This window comes from Ambystoma mexicanum, chromosome 5q (genome assembly GCF_040938575.1).
Source record: "Ambystoma mexicanum isolate Mex_15411 chromosome 5q, UKY_AmexF1_1, whole genome shotgun sequence".
NCBI classification, from domain to species: Eukaryota; Metazoa; Chordata; class Amphibia; order Caudata; family Ambystomatidae; genus Ambystoma; species Ambystoma mexicanum.
In genome coordinates, this window is record NC_090933.1 from 667839551 (window position 1) to 667860930 (window position 21380).

The 21380-nt window shown below is 49.2% G+C and overlaps 1 protein-coding gene across 3 annotated transcripts in view; it reads left to right on the top strand.

Moving 5' to 3' along the window:
- Nucleotides 1–21380, top strand: part of MTFR1 (mitochondrial fission regulator 1) — a 558490-nt gene that overhangs the window by 176521 nt on the left and 360589 nt on the right. Inside the window, exon 2 of one of the 3 annotated variants that reach the window (XM_069621120.1) lies at nt 20423–20546. The exons of 1 other annotated variant lie outside the window; for it this stretch is intronic. The gene's annotated coding sequence lies outside the window, so the exon portion shown is untranslated. The remainder of the gene's footprint in view (nt 1–20422; nt 20547–21380) is intronic. One more of the 3 variants, XM_069621118.1, reaches the window with a different exon arrangement.

Below are 21380 nucleotides of genomic sequence, written 5' to 3' on the forward strand. Positions count from 1 at the left end.
CCAATACCAATGGAAAGCACAGCCATTCCTCCATTGACAGCCTAGTAATATTACCTAAGGGAATCGGATATGTTTAGCCCATGTTATGGTTAAGCCCAATCAAACACCATAACCTACGCCAATATCAAGCAATCTAGGGTTATTTTGCTTCTGATCTTTTAGAAACTTTAACAAATCTGCATAAAGAGCTCTCTACCTGCAATGAATGCTTGTCCGTTTTAACTTCCTGCATAATTTAGTTGCCAAATGTTCCATCAACAGTGTCTTGCTATTGAGTTTGTGCATAACTGCTTCACCGAATTCATAAGTACAGGTCCAAAATGTATAGCTTCTAGGGCAGGGGTCAGAATTTCAGGTTGTATAGTACTAGCAAGGCATAAAACCAATCCCCTCATTTCACTGCATACACACAACACTATTTCTTACTCGGCCAAAGTCAATTATCATGCTCTAGAATACAGAATAAAAACTCAAAGCAAACGGAATCAATCTTTTGCTGCGTCACAAGCAGAATGAACATTTCTAGCAGGCCTGGTTCCAGACGGGTAGGCCTTAATTTAGCATAAATGGGACAAATCTGAAGAAATGCAGTTGATCTTCATGCCTGGTGTTAATAGCTGGGCATTTGTAATTTTGTTCTGACCATCCAGCTGTAACGGGCGCAGAAGGCAATATGCCTAGTCTAAATTTTAAGTAGAAAACCTTTTATATAGACCGGTTCAATCAAATCAAACCCTTTATTGGATTTGACTTCAAAATAACTCTGGACTCGAGGATTCCCAGAGTGCTTAAACAGCATTTCTCTTTCAAGCCAGTTAGAAAACATTTACTACTGAGGGAAACCATGCATTTCTTCTGGAGTTGAGAGCAATAATATTGAGGCCAATTTTGCTAAGTGTCATAACATATTTTAGCCATGGCTAGGCCGACATGTCCTCTGTATTAAGAAGTTCAATCAAAGATTATGTATACAGCGTCGAGTAGGGGCTGGTAAAAATGTTTAAGCTAATAAGCAATGTTTAACCTTATGCCCACCGCCTATGCCGAAGCTGCCAGGTTCAAGATTTAAGATGCAATCTGGGGTTAAGTGTCAAGGATGGGCGCATGGCCAGCAGCTGGAGTATGAGCACGTAGCACTCTGGAGTTCCTGCACCGCCCGTCTAAATCCTTCTGAAATCCTGCTCTCCAGACCAAAACTCATCACCCAGGACTAAGCCCCGACCTGGAGGTCTTTGGGGACACGGTCTTACTAGCTGTGGAGTGCAGCAAGCATTGTAGCCCCAGTGGCGGGCACCGGGTCTTGCTAACTGAGACCCAAGATCCTAAAATGGCTGCCAGTGTCGGAGTGTGCTGCTGGGGTTGACCTGGGGAGCCTTCACTGCTGGAGGACGACACAACCAGCAAGCCCACACCCCAGAGAGGTGACTAGGGAGCTGACCAAGGACGCACCAACACTGGGAGCAGTCACCGATCCAGAGGGCAGGCAGTCATTGCGATGGTACCCCTGGGGGGGGGGGGGGGGCAGGCGAGGGATGACCTGCTTACCAGTGCAATTTAAGGGGGGGGGATGGCAGAGACTGGCCCTGCGGTGGCAGTACAGCGAGTGTGACTTGCTAGAGACGGAACTCTTGAGAAGCCTGATGCTCTGGGGCAGGGACTGAGCGCATCACTTCGCCCGGGCAGACCCAATGGTATTCGGTAGGGCCGCAGCCGACCAGCAACACAACGTGAGGGGAAAAGCATTTGTGATGGATTGCGGCATGCAGTAGTCCACGTGAAGTGCACGGATTGAGGGCCGGTGTCAATGGTGTGGTTCTGGTGAGGAGCCCCAGCGTGCAGACCCCCTGGTGAGACAGTAACTGGGAGGGATCAGGGCAAGAGGCCTCTGCAGTTCAGAGGGGGCACATAATTTTGCAGTGGTCCCAGCTGGTGGATTGGGGGGGGCCTGGAGCAGGATACTGGCCTGGGTGTCCAAGGATGGACTTTGAGGACAGCAATAACGGTTCAGTGCCTGTTTATTTATTGTTAACACCTTACAGATCTCACCTGTGGCCAGGAGTAGTGTTTGGGCTGGCAGGGGGGTGGGGGGGGGCAGTGTGGTGCGGTCGCTGAGCACAGTGCTCCGCGGAGAGAACTAAGCTCCCTGAAGTACTGTTCCCCAGCATACGTGTAATTGTGAGAAGATGGAGCAATGTATGTGCAGCCCCCTGCGACCAATCCTGAGCCCAGAGGTTGAATGAAGACTGGGCAATATTTTTGACTGTATTCTGAGGAAGATCTGGGGCCTGGTGGGGGACACTGGCTCTAGTGGTGTAGAACAGAGCAGTAGAGTGGGGTTTTCCATCGAAGACCCCTGGAGCACATCCTACTGCATTAACCAAAGTACAGGGCTTGAGGGAGAGCTGGTTGAAGGAGAGGGTGTAGTGCCCCTAAGGGGAGAGATTTGGAGCCAAAGGTGGGTTGTCTCACCCTACATTCTAGTTGGAGATTTTGGATTGCTGGTTTGCGCCACCCTGGAGACCAGGGCAATCTTCACTCGTGACCATTGTGAAAGGCCAACTGAGGATGGACAAATACATGGACACCAAATGGAGGCAACAGAAGCATGAGGAACAAGGCAGAGTGTCAGAGGGAACTGATGCAGGAGGGCAGGGGTCTGGTGGAGTGACCCTGGATACTCTAATGGAAGCTATCCAAGACACTAAAGCTTCCCTTGAGGGGGGAGTATTGAAGTGGGTTTGGATGTGTCTTGTGAGGGCAGACTTGCAGAAGGTGTGCAAAAGTATTGCGGAAGTGGACGATGATATACAGCACCTCAAGAACCAGGTAGCGGCTCTGGTGGGAGCAACTAGGACATTGGAGACTAGAGCGGAGGATGCAGGTCAATCCAGATTTTGTAATATTCGGCTGGTAGGGGTCCTTGAGAGGGAGGAAGGTCCCAGCGTGGAGATATTTGTGGAACACCTTATCCTAGAGACTTAATATGTGAACGAGACTTTCTAAATTCTTTAGTCGAACTGGCGCACAGGGTGCCGAGTCTGGTCCCGCCGCCTGGGTGGTTGCCAAGGGTGAGAATGTCAAAAATACAGATTTCTAGGGACATGGACGTTATCCTGCAGGAGTTCCAAAAGGTTGGTTACTACGAGGTGGGTAATACGAAGCTGCGCATCTGCCCGCACTTCACATTGAAGGTGTTGCAACAGCGGAGAACCTATGATGCAGTGAGACGCTGCCTCAGAGAACTTAACATTAAATACATGTTCTTTCAGACTAAACACAAGGTCGTTGCAGAGGGCACATCATGGTTCTTTGCATCACCGCAGGAAGTGTGGAACTAGTTGGATTCGGCACCACAGCGCCCGGGGTGTGGGGAGGAAGGGCTAGTGCACCAAGGGGACTGATGTTGGTTGGAGATGAGATTTTTTTCATTTTCTTTTATAGTGCCCAAACCCTGAAGTAGGTTACATTGGTATGAAAAGACAGTAGGTGAGGACAGTCATTGGGTAACATTAGACTGTGGTTCATGAAGTACAGTACAAGTGGTTAGTTTGGCATTAAGCAGCGGAACATATAATACAGTTAGAGTGGTCGGACATCCATTAGGTATACGGGCAATGAAGGTGAAGCTTGCTCCTCCTGCTTTGTCTGGTGGATCTGGGTGTAGCAAGTGCAGGAGACATGGAGGAGCACAGGCAGCAGGGATCCGTTTTTTTCAAGATGTTTTTGGTGAGTTAAGCGGGAGTAGTGTTATGAATGCAGTGGTGCATGATGGCTAGTACTTTAAATTCAATGCGTGCCTTAATGGGCAGCCAGTGAGCTTCGTGTATCACAAGAGAGATGGTCCGATCTTCTTAGGCCTCAGGCAGCCCAAACAGCGTTATTGTAGACCAGTTGTAGTTTAGTTGGGTTTTAGAGGAAGTGCCTTCAAGGATGGCATTGCAGTGGTCCAATATAAGTTAAGTATAAGCAGTGCGGTCCAGGATTTTAAGTAGGTAGGGTACCGTCATGATAGGACTGGATAGACTTTCTGGACGGCAGGATCATGTGACTGCTTTGAGTAAAGGAGTGATCCATGCTTCTTTGATGGATTTGGGCACTTTAGTGGAATCAAAGGAGGCATTAATAAATTTAGCAATGATGGGAGCAAGAGGTTCTGTGCACTTTTTGATAATGTGACGGGCAAGTGTCTCTCTTGCAGTTGGAAGTTTTTACGCAAGAAATGGTAGTGATTACTTCGGCAGGAGACACATGAGAGAAGCGGAAAGGGGGCGCGGACAGCACAGGGGGAGTGGACGAGATTGTGGTGGGCGTATTGTTAGGAGGGAGCAAGGCTTTTTTGGCAATGGCTTTCTCTCTGAGGTTATGGGTTTTGTTGGCAAGCGCGGACAGGACTCGGGAACACCCGGCTTTGTCTTTCAGGAAGCTCTCAATGGGTGTGGCTGGCGATTTGAGCTCTTAGAAGATTTTAAAGAGCTCTCTGGTATTAGAGCTGGCTTTGTTGATTCTATTGTTGTAGATGCAGGCTTTGGTGGTTATGATTACTACTTTGTAGGGTTTGACACTGGTGAGTGAGACCTCCTTGTGGGGGCGTGGATGGGTTTTTCCTCCATAAATGTTCCTGGACACGTTTTAGTTTACGGAGGGTGGTAAGCTGCTCTGTGAACCAGTTGTGCTTGTTGTTTTTATTTTTTGTCGAGAGCTTTGAAGAGGGTGGAGTTGTAGGTAGCTAGGATGTTGACTGGGTCGGTGCTGTCCGGCATCTGAGCCAGGGATGAACAGATGGTGGGTTCCATCCTTTCTTAAGTGAGTTTGCGGATTTGTCTTGTCGTAATAGGGGGGTGGTTGTTGGTTGTGTGTGATCTAGTGGGGGGGTAGCAGTAATGGTGAAGAGGATCAGCGACTGGTCTGTCCAGGGCATGGGGTTGATAGTTGAGATTGTGACTGGTAAATTGCAACACATTATCCAGTCCAGAATCCACCCCTTGGAGTGTGTAGGAGCTGTGACGGTTTGTGTGAGGTTCATCTCAAGCAGTGTGGTACTGCATGCAGTGGCCTTCAGGTCAGATGCGTCATTGAACCCTAGGTTTGCCAAGTAGGAGCTTGGTGTTGGGTTTTAGGATGGGTGTGATGAGTGAGGGGATGTCGGTTTCTTGAGAACTAATGTTGCTGGATTGGTGATGGAGAAGGATGATCTCACTGGTTTGTGGTTTCAGTTCAATTTTAGTGAGTAGTATTTCATAGCCTGATATGGGAGAGGTCCTGATAGGGAGGAAGGAATTAGTAATGATTGCACCTCCACCGCCTATGTTGGCTAGGCTGTTTTCTATGTGGATATAGTAACCAGTAGGCATGACGAGGGACAGTGATGGACGTACTGAGTCATGGAGCCATGTTTCGGAAATGGCGAAAAGGTCGAGGTTATGCTCAAGTATGAGGTAAAGTATATCTGCTGCTTGAGCGCAGAGGGAGCGTGCGTTAAGTGCGCAGGCAAGGTGGCTGGGAATGGCTCGGCTGACATGGTTGAGTGGCTGGATCTTAGCAGAGGGTGGTGGAGGTGGAGCAGTCTTGGGCGGAGTTTTGGTAGGTGTATGAGGTCTTCTCTGCAAGTAGGTAGTGGTCGGGTGCGTAGGTGTGTCCTGATTCTAAGGTGTTTTAGTCTATCTGGTCTTGTGCAGGCTAGGGGGTTGTTACTCTGTAGGGGGGTGTCTGCCCTAGAGATTAGGGGTTTGGTGGCGGTGAAGTATCTAGTGTTTGGAGAGCATGTGGTGCACAGAGGATGTCTTCTGGTTGGTGAGGGATAGATGGGGGTGGGGTATATGTAGAAGAGCCCATCTGATAGTGTGGAGGGAGGGAAGGAATGGAGTTGGGCTCGATGGTGCCTGTCATGCGGTGGGGCCCCATAAGCATTTCATAAGGCGGCAACAGCGTATTATGGCAGAATCCCACAGCATGCGAGGCAGCAATATGAAAGAGCAGGCGAGCAGGGTATAGGCTGGGCCTTCAACATTTCTTTCCGAGTTTCTCAGACTCCTCCGAACCGGAGGAGCCCGAGAAACTTGGAAAGAAAAACCGCAGCATTTTCCAACACAATACCGTTGTATTTATGTTTGCGCTCGCTTCAGAAGCGACTGCAAACATAAATACAACGTTTTTAAAGCTGCAGTTTTATTTCTAAGTTTTCCGGGCTCCTCCAGCCCGGAAAACTTAGGAAAAAAAACGCAGCTAGTGCTTATTTTTGTTTTTAAATAAATAGCACTTACTGAGATTCAGCTGCAGCTTTCCGGCTCTGGTCTCCGGTCCCCGTCCTCCGCGTACAGCACTAATGAAGGGAAAGCCACCCAGCGGTAGCTTTTGTTTATTACAGCTAGCTGGCTTTTCCTTCATTAGTGCCGCAAAAGCCCGCACAGGAGGGCATCCATTTCGCAAAATGGATGCGCCCATGTGCTTGCTTTTGCGAATTTTGAGCTTGACTAGCTCAAAATGTTACATAGGAAGTTTTAAAAAGGAGAATGCTAGTATTTTTTTTTTTATGTTGCCTATCTATTTTTTAATTTTTTTTTTTTACTAGACCATGCCTTTAAGTAGCTACCAGAATTTGAGAAGGTCCGCTCAAGAGGAAGGGGGAGGTTGTACAACAAAAGGGAGTCAGCAAAAGCAAGAGATCGGCTTTCGGTCCTCTGTTTAGCCAAGCGCTTCACACACAGACTTGGTTACAGAGGAACGTAGAGGTGTAGGGGGAGAATGTCGTAATAGCAAGATGCAAATAGCGTGGTCCGTGGCCCCAGACAGCCTTGTGGATGATGCAGAGGGATTGGAATTTAATGTGTGCAGCAATCGGGAGCCAGTGAAGAGTTTTTAGAGCAGGAGAGATGCAGTACCTGGATTTGAGGCCAGGGATAAGTCTTGTTGCCCTATTCTGGATTAGCTGGAGGGGGTCGTAGAGAGGAAGATGGTAGATTCAAGAGAAGGCTGTTGCAGTAGGCAAGCTTGGAGAGAACCAGAGCTCTGGTAACCTTGAGCTTCTGGGGAAATGTGAGAAAAGGGAGAATTCCTCTGAGAAGGAAGAGTTGAAAGTTTGCAATCTCCTTGATGTGAGGGAGGAATGACGAAGAGGAGTCGAAGATGACTTCAAGGTTTCTGGCTTCAGATGAAGGAGAAGGGGGATGACCGGCCCTGAAGACCCCCGCACATGGAAACAAGGCACAATCACCATACACAAACTGATACGCCAGAAACGAGGTTAGATTCCCAAAATCTAGGGTTTATTGCAAAGCAAATAGTCTGTCGGCCGACTGGATCTCACGTCTCGCAACGTGTTACCCAGACCTCGTGAGACGCAAGACAGCAAGCATTCTACAACAGTGACATATATACAAAAAGATCATCATATTATCAACTTGTTACACATCACAACCGCCCATAATGTATCTTCCTGAGCAAGGGTTCGGTGATTGACGATTTATGCAAGTATGACACCTTCTAACACATTTATTTAGCAACAGTTGCAATCTGCGAAGGCGCAGACACTATTCTTTGTTACAGAGAACATAATGCTCTTGTTCAGTAGGAGACACATTTCAAGACATGCCATCTTCTAGTTTCTATTTGTGAGCTAGAGGTCAGCTCGATCTAAAGGGGCCCAGCAAGGGGGGCCGTCAAAGAGAGTTTAATTCATGCCTTTAACTGTCTATTTCTACAGTTTCTGCAGTTTCAGCGAGACCAGCTGGCATCTGGCTTAGTGATTAAATGTCTCTCTGCTTGCGTTCAAGGACTCGTGAGGGCGGGAAACGATATGTTTCTGTCTGGGCTGGTCTCTCATATGTAACTTGTGGCCTATTCATTTTGCAAAGCGTTTGAACAGAAAAGCAAGAGAAAGCAAAATGGCGGATTCTGTATCAATCATTTAAATGGACGTTCTATGGTTATGCAGACGAGTATGTTCTGGCGATGCTGGGCATATGATGTGGTTGGTTTTCGGCCAACATAATATGCCGTCTATGCTATGGTAGGCTATCTTTCTAGACTAACAGGGAGAGCCCATGGAGGATGGCCAAAGTGAGGGGAAGAAAGAGGGAGCAGGGGTCGCAGTAGGAAGGATCTCCTTCTTGCTGGCATTGAGGCAGAGATCATTGGAAGTGCACCAAGATTGGATGGCAGATAATAGTCTGGGACGATGGAAGAAACAAGCGAGTCAGCAGGAAGTTTGAAGAAGAGTTGAGCGTTGTCTGCACTGCAAATTGGGGGAGAAGGAGGAAAGGATGCGTGCCAGCAGAGCAAGGTAAGTGTTAAAGAGCCAGGGGGGAAAGGCTGGAGCCCTGGGGACACCACAGATGGAGAAGGTGCCCAGAATAACCTGGGACGGATGATCAGTTAGGAAAGAGGTCAGCCAGTCCAGTGCCAGCTCTGAGATACCCAGTGTATCATGGAGATGTTTTATGAGATAGTGGTTGACTGTGTCAAAGGCAGATGAAAAATCAAGTAGAATGAAGATAGCTGGAGAGTTGGAATCAAGGGATGCAAGCAGTTCTTCACTGGTGTTCAGAAATGCAGTTTCCGTGCCCCTGGATGCTCAGAATCCAGAAGGAAGGAAGGATGGATGGATGGATGGATGGATGGATGGATGGATGGAAGGAAGGGTTTGATTCCTAGTGGCTTGCACCAGGACTAACATTTTTTGGGGGTCATGAAATTGTGGAAGCCAGGGATAATCGCAGTGACTGGTGGGACGGGGGTACCCCTTGATCAACAGTCATTCACCCACGGGATAGGGGTGTAGTGTGGAGGGAATGACCGGTGGGTCAAGAGTGTGGGGGGTGATGGGGAGGTTCAGTTGTGGGGGGGACAGAGGGTCAGAAGGGGATGAGAGCTGGGTGGGACTTCTATTTGAAGGGAGACAGGAGTTGGAGTGGGCTGAGGTGGGAAGGGGGCTGCAAGTTGGACTGGAGACAAGGGTGTGGTAGAAGAGTGGGGGAGGGGGTGGGTGTTTGGAGGGTTATTGTTGAGCAAATAATTGTGGTGCGTTTGCTCAGTTGGATGAGGTTGGTTGTTGGATTTGCAGTGCAGGCTAATTTGTTTTTTGCGTTACAGTTGTGGTGCACAGTAGGGAAGGGACTTGCATGGAAGGATTTGTTGTCGATCCAGCCTGGGGGGGTGGGAGGGCCTTTGAAGATGGGGACTTGGAACGTCCGGGGTTTAGGCAAAATCCTTGTGCCTGTGAGTTGGGGATGCTTGAGATGGCATGGGATTGAGCTGGCCATGCTGCAGGAGACCCACTTGGTGCAAAAGAACTATGACATGCTCAGGAAGTGGTGGTGTGGGGGGGTGGTGCGGCGGGGGGGGGAGAACAGTGGTGGGGATATTTAATCATGTGCTAGATGGGCCCTGATGTGGGTGGCATTGGGGTTTCCTATCAAGGTGTATAAGGTCTTGGCGGACTAAGTTGGGAGGACGGCGGTACTCCTGGGTACATTGGAGGGAGGGATATTTGTATGGTTAATTCCTATACACCTAACGTGGATGATCAGGATTACTTGTCGTTATTGAACCTGATTTGTGGGCTAGGGGTACTGGGAGGGGCTTTTCATATGGGCGGGAGGGGGGGGTTCAACTGTCTCCTGGACCTGGAATTAGATTGTACAGGGAAAACGGGTTTACTGAAACAGCAGGTGCCGGCGTCACTGCGTAGAGTGGTTGGGGGATCTGGATTTGGTAGACTTGTTGCGAGAGTCACATGGGCAGGGACGGGGTTACTCCTTTTGTTCGGGAGTGCACAGCTCCTATTCCCGCCTCGACTATATATTTGTGTGGGCGGAATAATTTTATGCTTTTGGCAGTATGGAATACTTGGGGAGAGTCCTCTCAGATCATTCGCCTTTGGTAACGCAATTGGAAGGATGGCGGTGGAGGTCACCAATAAGGTTATGGTGTCTACTGCTACGACATTGGCAGACGTGGCATTGGGGGGGGGTCGCGTTATGGAGGAGATGCACGTTTTTTTTTTTAACATTAATGAGGGATCTGTGGAGGAAGCAGGACCTTATGGGAGGCCTTCAAGACTGCGATCGGAGGGGATCTAAATATCCAAAGTAAATGGAGTTGGAAGGACACTACAGCAGACATTACAGAAGATGGAGGTAGCAGAGTTGGAATTATAGCAATGCACAGTGGAGCGGGGACGTGCAGGGAAAGTATTGGCAAGGGTGCTGGTCTCCCATCATGAGCTGCAAGACTCCTTATCGAAGCTCGAAAGGAGCTGGCGGTATGTGCTGATTCATGGGGAAGGAGATGAGGCTGGGTTGCTGTTAGCTTGGTTGATACATCTGGAGCAACCTAGGCACACCATAACGCAGATTATACAGGATTCAGGAGACCTGTTTAATACTCATGAGGGTATCCCTATACACTAGTGAGGGCACATACTCTGCAGCAGATGAATTGCAGAACTTGTTTCAGCTGCCGGGCTTGGCTGGGGCCCTTAGGGAGGGGTTGGAGTGGAATCCGATATAAACAATCCAATCAGAAGGGCAAGTCCCCAGGCAGTGATGACTTGCCGGTTGTGTTCTATTGCAAGTATGATGAGCTCCTGGTTCCCCAACTTAAAGTATACAATTTAAGTCTTTGAGTCGGGTGTTCTCCATGACTCGATGAGGGAGGCAGTAATGACTCCTTTTAAAGGAACAGAAAGATCACCTGGACTGCGCATCCTACCGTCCCATTTCATTATTTTTTTTATTTTTTAAAATAATTTATTAACATTTCGCAAACATAAACACACAACAAGCATCATTACAGTAATACATTTACGTAAAGTATGAATTCTCTGGGAGTGGACTGTGGGAAGCATCCCTTGTCTGGCACAGTTGGTATAGTTCTTGATCCAGTGCAGGAGTCTGGGTAGGTCTTTTCCCCTGGCAAGTTCACATCCTCCGTCCCCCAGTGGGGCCGCCTCAGGTTTATGGTCAGTCCACTCCTCTTTCGATACATGGTGAGCGTCTGGGCATTTAGGTTTCTGGTTGGAGTTTTGGGATAGGCTGTCTACTCCCCCACCCACCAATTGGGGTTCTAAGTGATTACAAGGTGGCTGGGCCCGCTGCACTTTGTGGATCTTGGCCATCCTCGTCTGCTTGTCGCAGCAGAGAATGAATGGGTCCCACATACTAGATGTGGCAGCATGGTACGATGTTAAACCCTGGTAACCCGCTTCAATATCATTGCATCTCAATACATCCGCGTGCCATTCCTCTACTTTGGGGTACGCCGGGCCTTTCCAATGCATTGCGACCCTCCTCTTAGCTAATAACCAAAGCAGCCCAGCAAAGCGCCACCTACACCGGGAGATAGTCTTGGTGTATCCCAGGAGAGCCATCATGGGGTTCATATTAAGACCCACCCCTATAAAATCGCCAATGATTTCAAGTACAGCTGTCCAGTATGCATATACCCTGGGACACTCCCACACCATATGTATTGCATCACATCTAACAGTCGGCGTACCTGGGGAAAAAAACTGCATCTGGCTTGCGGTGTAGTAGTATTGGTGTAGGAACTTCCATGTATCAATTTATATCTGGCATTTATTGCAGAATTTTTAGTGCTCAAACAATATTTCCATTCCTCCTTCGAGATCTTGTGTCCCAATGAGCACTCCCATCCCCCTCTAGGCGACATCTCCTGTAATTTGGCTTCTTGACACATAGTGTACATGGTCAAGACCACTCTCCTGGTTTTGGCCCCCCCCATCCCTGAGATCATCTTTAGTATCGGGGCTATCGGTCGTTCCTTACCGAAGGTTGGGAACATTTTCTGGAGAGTTGGCCTTAATCTATAATACAGAAAAACCTCCAATGGATTAAGAGCCCCCTTGCCTTCAGCCCATCTGTCTATGAACACCCCCTCAGGGAACAGGTCACGTTAACTGTATCTCCAGCTTCCACATGAGGTTTGTAAAGCCGGTCTCGGAGGTGAGTGGGATACCTGGAGTGTAATAAATTGGCAACTCCGGGGAGTAAAGGACTTCTGTCCTCGACCTCTGTTCTATATGTGTCCTGGCTGTACAGGTGAGTTCAACCATGTCCGCCACCTTGTGCCCCGGCCTGGGGCACTGAGTATAATGGATCACAACAGATAGGGAGCAGCCGGTGCCCTCTCCACCTCCACATGTCTCCGTTCCCCCTGACCCCCAAACCAATATAGGGCATACCCCGCCTTTGCCACTAAGTAGTAGGTTTCCCGATCTGGCAGTGCCAGTCCTCCCCTGTGTACAGGTGCCGTCTGTTTACCCCATGCCACTCTTGGTTGCTTACCAGCCCTGATGAATTGATTGATTAGGGTCTTTGCCTCCCGGAAATAGTCAGTTGAGACCTGTTTGGGGACATTAAGGAACACATGTAGGAAACGCGGGAGTAGCACCATTTTGATCAGACTACCTGCCGTATAAGTTCAGAGGTAGGCATTTCCACCTAGTGGTTGCCTCCCTTGCTAGGTCCAGAACTTTGCAGTAGTTGGCTTCAAATAACATGGGCACATTTCGAGCAATCATAACCCCCCAGGTATCGGGTCTGCGTGATGTACCATTGGAATCCCCATTTGTCCGCCTATTTTGCCACACTTTCCTTTAATGGGAAAAGTACTGTTTTGGTCACATTGGTCATGAGGCCCGAGAAGTACCCAAATTCCGTGACCTCATTCATTATAGGGTCTAGCTTCTGCTCCGGGTCCCTGATAAACAGCACCATATCAGCATATATTGAGATGACCACCCGGTGGGTAAAGAACAGAGCGCACCTTTGTGTATGGACCTCCCTAACCCTATCCGCAAGCAGTTCAATAGCCACGGAAAACAGGAGTGGAGAGAGGGGTAGCCCTGTCTCGTGCCCCTGCTGAGAATTATGTCCTGGGTAAGTTGGCAGTTTACCTTTACTTTAGCGGTGGGTGACTCGTACAGTAGCGCCACCATGGCAATGAATTGAGCTCCCAGCCCCATTCTGCGCAGCACCTCGCACATGAAGGGCCACTCCACAGAATAAAACGCTTTGGTGGCGTCTAGTAGTGCTGCGACCACACGGTCCTGCTTGTTGACTGCTGAGATTAATCCGAGCAATCTCCTCATCCCAAAGGATGTGGATCGTCCCAGAATAAATACAACCTGATCGGCTTTCAACTTTTTGTTCATCAAATCCAGGGCGCCAGTCTGGAGACCAGGATTTTCGCCAGTATCTTGTTGTTTAGGTTAATAAGGGAGCTGGGTCTGTATGATGCACAATCGTGTAACGGCTTGCCGGGCTTGGGTAAAACTGTGACTAAGGCCTCCCTTAAGAGTCTGGGAGTCTGTCATCGAGGGTGCTCTGGTAGTACATTTGCAAGAGATATGGGCCTATTTTGGGGGGAAAAGTGTTTGTAAAATTTGGCTCCAAACCCGTCAGGCCCTGGAGTTTTCCAGGATGGTAAGGATTTAATGGCCGCAGCTACTTCTTCTAGGGTTATCTGACGGTTCATCACAGCCCTTGCCTCTTCTGTACACCAGTATAGGCCCGACTGGTTTAGGTATGCCTCCAGTTCTGTCTGAGAGGTCTTTGCGTGGGATGAGTATAGGTCTGCATCGAAGCAGCCAAACTCTTGTGTAATCCCGGCATCACATTTTTCCACCCCTGCTCATCAATTATAGATGTGACTCGTTCTTTGTGCGCCTCCAACCTAGCTGATCTTGCCAGCAACCTCCCCGGCTTCTGCCCTTCCCCTTATTATTTCACTGTTGCCCCTCACCCCATTAATTTCACCTCCCTGTGCGCTGGTGTCTTAAACTGTTCCAAGAGTTGCTTAATTTCTGCCTGTTGGTACCGAAGTCTCCCGATGTTTGTAACTCACTTAACCGTAACTTGGCGGCGTTCAGCTCTTGTCTAATCTCTCGTAGTATCTCCACCTCCTTGGCAATACACTCCCCCTGAATTACACACTTAAAACTTTCCCATAGAGTTTCCGCTGATTCTACAGAGCCCTCATTAGTCTCGAAAAAGGTGTCAATGGCCTTTGAGATCCCATCGCGGAACAGCACATCCACCAGGGCCTCCCTCTTGAACCGCCACGGCCTCCTCACCCTCTCTCTCTCAGCCAGTTCCACGTCAAGCAATACCAGGGCATGATCAGACAGTGTGCGCCAGGATGATGACTTCCTTAATGGACCCCATAAGTGCCTGGGAGATCAGGAAAAAGGCGAGGCGCTGAGCCATGGATCGAGGAGTGAAAGGTGTATTGGCGCTCCGTCTGACTCTTTGACCTCATACATCCTCTAATTTCCATGTATGACACATTGCTTTTATCTCGTTTTGACCCAATGTCGTGACCGGCTCGGGCCTGTCGTGCAGTCTAGTGTGGGTGACATGACCTCATTAAAATCCCCGGGCCATTTTATGTCCCCAGGGGACACCCCCCCCCCCCCCCCCCAAATGCTGATTATGCCATTCCAGTGTTGTGATTGTGTCTTGATTGGGTCCATAGTAGTTAACCAAGCTGCATATGCGTCCCTGCACTATCAGCCCCCTCCGCTCACCATCTCTAATTGCCGAAATGAAGTTAAATCCCACTGCGCTGCTGTGAATAAGTGTACATACCCCTCTAGAATAGGACGAGAAGTAACGGTGCCATGCCCAGGACTTGCCAAAGCTGGCTTCAAAAGTCATGATGAGATGCGTCTCCTGTAAAAACGCTACTCCGATCTGATGGCATCGTATATGGACCCTGCAGCATTTCAACGAGCAGTTCAGCCCGTGTACATTCCATGTTAAATACCTAATCGACCCATTCTAGGTTGATGTACTTGCCATTCCCTGCCCGTATTTCTAGCCACAGGTGTGCCCCGGGGCGTATTGCCCGACCTTCCCCATCGATCACTCCTGGACCACTTACATGTCATGATGCTTTTACAGGAAACAAACCCCCCCCTTTACCCCCCCCCTTTAACCCCCCCCTTTCACCCTCCCCCACCGATGACCCCAACCTGTCAGTTACACTCATCCGCCTCCCGCCCTGGGCTGGCCTCCCCACTTGCCAGCGTCGATGAACCTGCTTCTGCGTGGCCCGACCGCCTCTCCTCAATACTGCAATAGGGTCTGTGACTGCCCCCCTCTGTGATATATTGCCCTGGGTTGACCAGAGTTACGGAGGACTCACCACAATTCAAGTGGTTGTTTCCCCTGGATCTCGAGTTCCGTGCAGTCGTTTGAGAAAATCATTGGCTTCCGCAGGTGTGTTAAAGAACATTTTATGCCCATCATGTTCTACTCGAAGCTTGACTGGGAACATCATGGCATAGCGTATTCCTAGTCAACACATCCGTTTCTTCACATCTATGTATGTGTGATGTGATTCCTGGACCTTGTCAGAGAAGTCCGGGAAGATCTTTGTGTCACCTTTGTATGACAGAGGGCATTTCTACCTTGCTTTCCGCAGCGCCGAATCCCTGTCTCTGTAATTAAGCATGTGTGCGATAATTGGAGGTGCCCCTGGAATTGGCTTTCTGCTACTTGGGATTCTGTGCGCCCTCTCCACCACGAAGATGTCTGAAACCATAGTCTGTGTCCGTCTGATGGAGTATGGAAGCTGGTGTTGTGGCTACGTGCGGTCTTTCCTTGCCTGCTGTGCAGGTTGCGGTTTTTCAGTCTGCAGCACAGGGACTGCTGCTAAGCCCAAACGGTGTGGATGGTCAAAGATCGCCTCCGGATCATGCCTAGAGGTTGCTTCTTCCCCGATGCCCTTTCCTTAGTTGTGGGGTGTATTGGTTGCCTGCCTCCAGCCTCCTGGATATCAGAACACCTATGTTGGGGCAATCACTGCTCAGCAGGCTGCCGGAGAGAAGATTATGTCTCTGCCCTTGTGTGTTGAAATCCCTGAGCAAGTAACTGGGGCTGCACTCCAACTTGAATGAATAGGCGTCCCACAGTACTGGATGGGGTCCATGTTCTGCAAACAGATTCTTGTGATGTGCTGTCTTTCAGATCCTGAGATTTCTCAGCTGGTATGGCGGGTTCATACGCGTGGCTTGCCCATAGTCGCGGCAGTTTCCAGCCTGGATTAGTTGTGACCGCTTTCCTTGGTGTGGCCCGGATCTAGTGGGTGTATCGTGGGTTGTGTCCTGCGACCAGCTGCAACGTCGGTTGTATGTTGCGGCGGTCCGGTCCATGCCAGTCCCCAAGGTTCCTCTGTACTGCGGGGTGTTGGAGGTTCTCTGGGCTCAGCACGCCCTTCGTGGGTAACTTCCCTTTGTGGCCGGCTTATTCCAGATAGATCAGTTCTTCTGAAATTATGTAGGGTCCCTCTGTGCAGTCGCGCATTGTCCCACGTCACAAGGGCATATCTGGAGCCCTGGGCCTAGAGTCTCGCCGTGTTGTGTCCGGAGGTCAGCCACTATCGGCACAATGGGGTGCTGGGATGTCCAACTTCTTCTGGGCCCGTTGAATAGAACAGTTACGAGCCAGCCGACACACAGTTCCCTCAGTCCAGTTCTTAGGCTTACTGGTCGTGCGGGCGCCAGCCCACTCAGATTCCTGGTGGCCTCTGGGTTTGGTGGGTGTTCCGGCTTGATGCCCTCTGCTCCGAGGGCCCCAACCGCTGGCTGTCACTGCGGCCAGACATGGGGGGGGGTCAGGTCTCCCCTCCGCTCCGTACCATCCCCGGAGACACCACTCAGTTCTTCGGGTGTCCTAGCCGGCGTCTAACTACCCCAATGGTTGGGGGGTTCCCACCTTGGTGATTGGGTGGCCGGTTGCTCTGCCTTCCCCTTCTGGGAGTGCTGAGTTGTTTCCTTCCTCGCCGCACGGCGGGGGAGCAGTTATGTCCCGGGTCCTCCGGCGGGGCGAGCGACCCGCTGCCTCTGCCGGTCTCCTCGATATCAGAGAGTAGGGTAAGGCTCTTGCTGGGTTCCACGTCGAGACTGCCCGCCCAGCAGTCTGGTGTGCCGGGCACAGCCGAAGTCCCCGACACAGGATCAGAGGGGCGTCTCCCTGCACTCCACAGCGCAAAGGTGTCCTTGGTCGTACTCGGCACTGCTTAGATTTAGGAACTCCAAGTCTCGCCAGCATGTGCCCAAGTTCTTAAATTACTATATTCTGCAGATCAAGGTTGGCTTCAGGGTCGATGTACGGCCAGATCATGAAAGATGTTTCTGGTGAGGAGAGGAGCTCATGGGCTTGCAGCCATGTTGATAGGGGTCTCTAGCGCTCCCCGACCCCATATTTCATTATTAAAAGTTGATGCAAACATTCTGGGTAACACCCTGACTACCAGGTTGTCCAGGGTGGCTCCTATACTGGTGCACCCCGACCAGTGTGGATTTATGGGGGGGGGGGCGGATTAACTTGTATTGCTTGCATCATGTAATGTGCCAACTTTGATTCTAACAGGGAGATGGCACTTGCTTCCTTTGATGCAAATGAAGGCCTTTGATTTTCTGGAGTGGCAATGGCTGTTTAGGGTGCTAAGGGCTTTCAGGTTTGGTAACATCTGCCAGTGGTTATGGATTTGATATAACAAACCAATGGCAAGAATGAGGACGAACAATAGGGTATCACTGAAGTGGACGTTGTGCTGAGGGATACGGCAGGGGTGTCATGTCTCGCCAATATTCTCTATGGCACTGGAACTGCTGGCGAGGTATCTCAGGATGGAAATGAATGAGGCAGTGAAATTAGCGAGAGGGGTGAGACATAGTCTCTCTATATGCAGATTGCTGTATATGGGAAATGTGATGGACAACCTGCCAATGCTGCTGGAGGTCCTGGGTAATTTTCAGAAGCTCGCCGGGTTCCGGATCAATAAAGAGAAGTCATTGTTTCCATTGGGGGGCCTTTACAGTTGTGATCATTCTACCCCCCCGCCTCCCGGGTTGGGGGATTAGGTGGGAAGGTAATCATTTAGACATATGGGTATCCACATTTTTCATAATATTGAGGACACATTTGTGTACAATATGGGAAGGGCGCCGTCGGGAGATAGGGGGTGGGGGGGAACTCGGTCCAATTTGGGAAAAAGATCCCTATATCACTGATGGGGAGGGTTGCGTTGTGTAAAATGGTCGTGCTTCCAAGGCTTCTTTATTACTTTACGAATATCCCTTATGGCATTAGTGTTTTTTAAAATGCTAGACAAGCAGGTTGGGGAATTGTTGTGGAATGCAGGGATGAGGAATGGCTCGCTCGCAACCCTGCAGGGTGGGGGGGTGCTCAATCTACTGAACTACAAATGGTTCCTTGCAATTGCCAGCGATATTGATGTGGGCAGACAGAGAAGAATTCCCGACAGGCCTGCTAGTAGTCCTCCCGGCTCATCGAAAATAGATGTCTGTGTGGCAAGGTTGGAGAAAAGGGGAAACAGATATATTTCGGGTGGTACAGGTGACTTGAAAGAAGCTTCTGGGAAAGCTAGGGCTCTATAGCGCTGATTTGCCTTGGAGTGTGCACCCAGGACCGGATGTGCCAGACGGTGGGGAGGATTTGTTCGAGGGTGGGGGGGCTGCCGTTTGTGGAGTGGCGGGCTCGATATGGGATCTCGAGAGGGCAGTTTCTTACATATGGGACGGTGACCAGAAGACTGACCGCCATGTGGAAAGATATTCCAGATGAGCCAAGTCAAAGCCTGCTGATGCAGGTGCTGCTCACTCGGGGGGGAGGGGTCAATGGGGGGGTTGGATTTCCCAAATTCTTCAGTTCTTCAGGCAGTACGTGGGGCATTTGCCCCGTAAGAACCAGCGGTCAAGATTAAGTGGGAGGGGGACAAAGGGGACCAGATTTTGTACACTGACTGGGCGAAGATAAGGGAACAAGTCCTGAAAGTTTGAAGGAACGTTGGGTTCCAACTTATTCAGTTTTATGTTTTACACAGGGCTTATGTGACCCCGGCCAAACTGCATCCAATGAATAACGCCTGATGTCAGGATTGTCTCAGATGTGGGACTGTGCCGGTGGGGATCTGGCAAATGCCATGGGTATGTGCAGTGGTTGCACGCTACTGACAGGTTGTGATGTCAAATATTAATGATTCACTTCACTCCAACTGTGAGTGCTGCTTGAGTGTGTTTGTGGGGCTTGGTGCCGGGGGGAAAAATGTATAAAACAAGGAGATGATTAGCTCAGTTTATGCTGATATTGGCAAAAAGGTGGGTTGCTATTGCCTAGTAGAAGCCTCAGGGTTCATCCTTGATGCATTAGATGGGGAATATCCGTAGGTGGGGAATGGCCGAGTTGGACATTTTGCAAAGAACCCAGGACCCCTGAGTTGGAGGAAGGGGTGTGGTAGACTATAGTCAGTTGTTAAATGAGTTGTATTGCTCCACAGATTTGAAGTCTCCATGAATGGTAAGAATGAACAGAAGACATGGCCAGATGTGAGGAGGTGGGGAGGGGCCAGAAGGTGTGGGGATTGGGAAAACATAGGAAGCACAATTTCCAGTGGACTGAGTTGTTAGAACTGCTGTTGGATGTACTCTATTGTCGACTTTATGATGATGGTGACCACGATTACTGTACTGCGGTTTCTATGCATATGCAAAACCTGAATAAACAAATGTTTAAAATCAAGTGGCAAGGATAATAAAGATTTCATAAACTGATTGAAGTGATCTGAAGTAGGGGACTTCCAGGAGTCAAGTTAGTTTTGTTGGTAAATATTTATTTTCATATTAAATAGAGGCCCTCCTGTTGTAGATGAATCTAGCAATCGGGGGGAGTTGCTTGCATACATACATACAGTGCTGTGGAACCCTATGGAGATTCCATATCTCTTGGGAGACCACCAAACATGTTTGTGATTTGTTACAGAAATGGCAACAGCAGCAAAATGCACATTCAAATATGGCATGAAACAATGTTTATACATACAGTTTGTACAAGAACCACAACATGTTTTCTTTTCTTGTCACAGTTGACCAGATTATTTATGCCCATACATGGTAGTGTCATCATAACAAGTTCATTATTTAAAGTTGCTAATCTTAACATGCATCTTAAAAAAACAGATGCTAATGACCTTATATGGTAAGACTTCCTTTACTTAAATATGATAGCCTTACTATAAACTGACCTAAAGGATGTATGGGAGAGATGTATAACACTGATTTTCAGATGTCCACTAAAATGTCGATATTATGGTAACCCCACAGTTCAGCACCATATGCTATGATGGATGTAACCTGTGCTCTGCAAACATCCATCAAAGCTGAAATAGCCCTGCCACCAATTTCTTTTGAAAGCCTTGGTGTGGCTACTCCACATCTAGCTAACATGCAGTGTCTTTTTCCAAATCTAACATCCCTGAACATTTACAATTAAACCTTATGCTGAATTAAAGGATTTGACCTTTTCCATATGCGAACTGTTCAGGGTAATAGTTAAGATCTTTGGAATGGTGACAGTCTTCTTTAATCTTCTCCTTACAGAAATCATGGAATCTACCAAGGTGCCATTGCAAGCTACTGGGAGTTTGTGAAGGTAAATCTGCATCATTTCCAAAGAGAAGAATACATCTACAAGAGAGGGCCCCAGATGTTTTGGACTCCGAAGGTGCGGCATGCAATGCTCTTCCATTCACTCCATAAAACAGCTGAATCAGAAGCTCTCTTGAGTGTCTGGCTAGAAACACCTGGATGTGCGAATCTCTCTGTGGGATCCCACATGTCAGTGGCAAACCTTGTGGAATATTCAAACCAAGGAATCTGATGTGAAACCTAGACTTAATGTTGTCGCATGGGGTCCCATGAATCTATTTAGACTCCTGTGGATAAATGCAGACCAACTCCTCTGAAGAGACCCAAGCTACACCTCGTGGACTCCCAGTGAGGCTGAAACATGTCTGGTGTTGCTTGTGGTCTTGTGCAGGAGGGATGCGACCAAGCAGTTGGGACCACGCTGGATTTGCATAGGGTCTTTGCCCTTTCTGTAATGGCTTGGCAAGCTGAAGAATAATGGGCTGGTGGGTTGCCCAGAGCTATTGATAGAGGTTTAGGATTAATTCTAAACATTTCAGCCATCAACTCTTTTGTTATAACTACTGTGAAGGAGCAGGAGAAATGGACAGCATATCGAACCGTTCCGAAGCGTCCTGCATGCCAGTGGGATCTCGGGCAACGCCCAAAGAAGTGAAGTCAATTCAGCTGGAAGGACTTGTGATAAATCTGATGTCATTACTCATTTCTCAGAGGTGGCCTCTCCTCATGGGCCCAAGGGGTGACGGATGATAATCCTGTCCCTGAGGGCGGCAATGCGAGGGAGGATCACATGAGGGGAGGTGACCCTCGGGGGCGGGGGGGGGGGGAGGACAGGCATCATCAGATGAGACATGGCATCCCCCTTTACCTTTTAGGGATATCCCCTTCATTCCCTATGCCTTGATGGCAT